This window comes from Micropterus dolomieu, linkage group LG17, assembly GCF_021292245.1.
Source record: "Micropterus dolomieu isolate WLL.071019.BEF.003 ecotype Adirondacks linkage group LG17, ASM2129224v1, whole genome shotgun sequence".
Classification (NCBI taxonomy): domain Eukaryota; kingdom Metazoa; phylum Chordata; class Actinopteri; order Centrarchiformes; family Centrarchidae; genus Micropterus; species Micropterus dolomieu.
In genome coordinates this window covers 27,068,609-27,073,535 of record NC_060166.1, presented here as the reverse complement: position 1 = coordinate 27,073,535, position 4,927 = coordinate 27,068,609, and the positions used below count along the sequence as shown (strand labels likewise).

The 4,927-nt window shown below is 40.0% G+C and overlaps 1 protein-coding gene across 1 annotated transcript in view; it reads left to right on the top strand.

The window, feature by feature from the left end:
• The window catches only part of jam3a (junctional adhesion molecule 3a), a 13,919-nt gene that overhangs the window by 1,762 nt on the left and 7,230 nt on the right, over positions 1-4,927 (top strand). The window lies entirely within an intron of this gene.

The window sequence follows — 4,927 nt, the reverse complement described above, 5'->3', positions numbered from 1 at the left end:
GTTTCTCCTCTTTCCCACAATGCTGTGTTATCCGAGCGTTTGTAACACTTAACGTGGTGAGACTGCAGTTAGTTCAATCTAAAGCTGTGCAACGGAGCTGTCAGTGCTAACGTTAAAACATGTGTTAGCTTGACAAAAACACATTGAGAGTATAAAAGAAAGCATTGTTATGTGTTGCAGTGATTTATTGTGCAGTTTTATTTTCAGTGAGATATGTTTCCGTTAACGTTACGCTGCTGTTGTGCGAATAAAACCTGGAAAATGACGTAGTTGCAAGAGCATCCTTAACGTTTTAACGGTTGAATTCATGTGAACGTGTGCTAACCAACAGCATAGGAAACGGTGTTAGCGTTAAGTGTCGCTTTATTTCTTCATTCCAGAGACATTTAAATTAATCCTCCACGTGTGTTTGTTTGTCACTGGCGAGTTATTGTGAGGAAATTTCCAGAATGAAAATAAAGCAAACGTTAACGTTACTTTGGGGCGAAAGAAAATGCCACCACATGGTGATGGAGGGGTGGGGGGGTGGGGGGGGGGACCTGTCGTGTCAGTCCCGAGATGAAGGGCTGCAAGAGCATCTCAGTTAACATGCATCTGCTGTGTACTTGTGCATGCATAACCACAAACCCATGAATTTAACATAAAATAAATACTAGTTAAACCCAAAGTCCAAATGCCAGCTTGAATTATATCCAAAGGGGGGGTTTGATAAACAGTGTGAGTATTGACCTTTAGTGATCAAGTGGTGATTAACGATGGTGAATGGGGTGTTGTTAGTGTGGCAGGTCAAGGGGAAGGAGAAGAGTCAGTCATGGTGAGGGACATGGTGGAGATGACATGACATCATTCCCTGTCCAGCAGCAGCTGGAGCTTTTGGTGCCGATCAATGTCGCTGATGCTGGGTGGGTGATACGGCGTGTCCCCCTCCCCTGGTGTGCGCTTTGTGTGAGGTCACCCTGCCGCTGGGTGAAAACTGGCAGTCTAGTGGGTCATTTCCAAATGGCTAAATGTATCAGTAAAGTGTCGAACTTTTCACCAAGTCCTCTGCAAGACAGTGTGAATCAAATGACTAATCGACCAACAGGGGAAGGACTGATATTATGTTGGATGCAGTGGGTAAATGTAGCTAAAATAAACTACAATAGTAGCCGGAGAAATGATTGAAATTCATGTTTTTAGACATGCTAATAGTCTAAAATTCTGCCCTCAAGCTAAAGACTGCCTTTAGCTTTAAATTATGAATATTAATCACGTTGTTTAATTCATTCTTCATATAACTTGGATTCATTAGTGCATACATTTAAATGATTTTGTTTAAATTAAGACAAAATTAATGCTTTTGCTCTCCTCCTCTGGATCTGATTTGGAGTAAGATGCCGTTAATCCCTTAACATCCAGTTTTCTCAAATCTTCCATTTAAATAGCTTGGTTGAAATCATGTCATTCCACACTGACATTATATACTTTATCAGCGGGTTCCTGCTCTTAATTGAAGTTATGATAATTACACTAGGGCCGTTTATTTTTTCGAATTGATGTTCAGCTTACAATCATGAATTACAAAGAAAAGCAAATGTCCACGTTTCCAGAAGCTGGAACCAGACAATTGTTGGTATTTTTGATTTAAAAATAACTAAAATTAATAATCAATTATCAAAACACTTGCTGAGTTGTATACCTGATTAACTGACTGTTCGTCGGAGTGAAATATTCAAAACCTAGGCTACCATGTTCTTGATGGCTACAACAATTCCATCAAATGAAAATACTATTGATGTTTTGTGCACATTTCCCTGACATATTTGTTTTATTTATTTCCCTCAAGTACTTGACTGTCTCATACTAATCTAGAGGAGTGATTAGTTGTTATTACACAGGCATTCCAGTATGCTCTGGATCCCAGTGGTCCCTGGTCTGTCCACCTTGCTCGCAGCTAACTCTGCCTTGAGCATATTTGCAGCGACTGCACAGGAATGTCTTGGAAAAAAGCTTTTTATAGATAGCACTGCTTCAACATTTTTTGTTTTGTTGCAGGGATGGGGCTGGGTAGTTGTTTTCATATTTAGCACATAAGAGGATTGCAGAATGTGGCTATTAAAGAGAACATTTCTCTCAGGACAGTCTATAGACTACTTTGTCTATGCATTACAACAACAAAGGGATTAAAAATGAGCCCTTATTTGCTTTGCAGCAAGCGGTGAGATTATTTTCATAATTCAAAAATCTTGTCTTCTCTTCAGCCTGCATTGTCCAACCAGGGGACCAACCATTGTTGTATGAATGCTTTTATTCTAAGCTCGTATAAGTAATTTGGTACACATTGTCTTTTTAATTGACTGTGGTTATTCTTTCCCACGGCCTACTTTGCTTGGTTGCGCAGTCGGTAATGTTTTATTTTGGTTACTCTAGTCTGTAGAGTGTCTGACACACTCTATAGTGTATATCTGTTCTTATTTACTGTGAATAATAAGGACAGAAAGCTTAATATGTGGAACATAGTTTTTGGAAATGTTTGGCCACAGAGAGAAGAGAGGGGGAGGATGACATGCAGCAAAAGTCGCCCACCCAAGGACCTTTTATCAGTGTTATAGAGTGCTTTACAAAAACAAATGGACTTCAGCAAACTTCATTAAATTAATAATTTCCTGTGGACTTGGAATAACACATTACACATACTGTTGCAATCCCTGAAATGACGAGAGTTGTTTTTAATGTGTTTTTTTGTAATGTGATACTTGTGCAGTGTGGTTGTAGCAGATTCTATCAAATGTCTTTGTATTTTGAAAGCTCTGTAGTTTTTGTTTTAGTTCTAAAAAAAAAAAAAAAACAAGTCCCGTTTTATTTCTGTAGATTTGCAGCGTGTGGAAAGCTTCTGCCTTTACTGTAGATTCAGCTTCTGTTTTTATGCTGGAGACCCAGTACATGCATATGCCCAGGGAGCGTTTGTTGGACGAGCTCTCCTTGTGTCTCTCAGGATGTCCAGTCACAGCTGGGATAAAAATAGCTCTTGATGTACAGGGTGGGAAAGTCAGCAACAGAGACGGAAGCTGAGACCTGGGAGTCAGATCTCATCAGTGTCCACAGCTGTGCTTATATGACCGGATGCTTTGACAGGACCCATGTTTTCATCACTTTCAAGCTGAGCATCAGCTGTATGCAGGCTCCCTTCGGCTCTGAGTCTTACTGTACATCTCAGGGTCATTCGTGTGGTAACAAGGCTGCATGGAATAAATAGATAGGGAGACTGCACAGTGCCTCAGGCATGTCTTGGAGTATTCAAGGCCTCCTCAGATAATTGTTATTATCTAATTTGAAACCTTTCATACTGCCCCCACTGAGAGCGGGAAGGCCTTCATTACTCACCATGTGTACCATCACCAGCAATTATTGCATTTGGATGTGGCACAGACACAATAAGTTGAGTATAGGGTATGGGTAGAAGGTGGAAACATGCTTATTTATCCTCAGCATTTTAAATCAGACCTACGGTGGAATAGTGTGTGTATTTGAAATTGTAATTTTCACATTTTCTTAATTTGTGGTTGTACATTTCTCGCTGCACAGTCACGTTTTTTACGCTTAAATAGGCATTTTGCTGGCCCAAACATGACAGAACTTGTGAATTATGCCTCTTGTCGTCAAGATCTGACATTTACAAAATAACACTGCTTGCTTAAAGGAGTGCACTCAAGCAAGGAATGTAAAGTAATTAAATCCTATGTGTTGTTTGTGCCAGCGGGGAAACCAAGACAGATGATTAAATGTGCTTTCGAATTCAAGTCCATTCCCACTGTAAAGTTATTTTTGTGCGTCTGATTTGTTTTGTTTAGGGATCTTGATAAATGTTTTATTCTGCAAACCTCTGTGTAAATTAAGGCCACAATTTAGCAAAGAAGCTCTTTCACTAAACTCGAAAAAACCTTGTCAGAGGATAAAAATGGGAGCTCTCTGCTCCAACGAGTGACACGTCATTGACCAATTTCAGCTGTTCCTCAGAGGCACATTGTCACGCGAACACGGGTGAGATCTAGTGAGCTAGTGATGCAGATGCTCATATTCTGACGTCAGATTTGTTTTTGACAGAAATCCGACAACCATCTACTTTGTGTCAGAAAGCATTGTTTCAATTTTTTTCCACTTTTCCTTAACCAGATGATTTCTACTTCTCTATAAGAATATAAGCAGAATATAAGAAGCAGTGGCTAAAGAAGTTGATACCCTTGTGTATGCGCATATTATGAAGTTATGGTTTATTAATATAACTAACAAAACACACAAAGTTAAAAATGAGGAAAGCCATTGTTAATAAATGCAGTCCAATGTAGAGATTTGACATATTTCAGGAGCTTTATGCCTTCGGCCTTGGTTTTTGGTTATTGAAACAAATGCTCATTTGGACCGGGGTCAGGTGATTTACATTGGCTTCCTTGTCTGTATGCTTTTAATTATTGTCCTGCTGCATTGTCGTAAGCTGGATGGCCTATACTGTATGTCTCCCCACACTGGCTCTCCAGGGTATGTACCCTCAAACAAAATGCCGAACGTCAGCACTTCAACCTTAGTCAGGGTTTCACTTAAAATGCAGTGCCCTGGAGTCCTAAAGCCAAAACAACAAAAATGTCTCAGTGTCAGAATATTTCTATTAATATTTTTATTGCAGTAATTTAACTAGGGCTGATGCCCAATAGTCAAAGATTCAATGCTTCGATGGGCGGAGCCTAATTCGACTGTCAATCTCACAGTCGAAGCTTCGCAGCGAAACGAGGATCATACCATTTTGGCGATATGGGGGTGCTCAATGTCTGATTTTACATAGAACTACCAGTTTTCTCCCAACAAGTTAATATACAGTCTATTACAATACACATTTAAACGTTTAATGCTGTAAATAAACAGCCCCCCCCCCCCCCCCCCCCCCCCCCCCCCC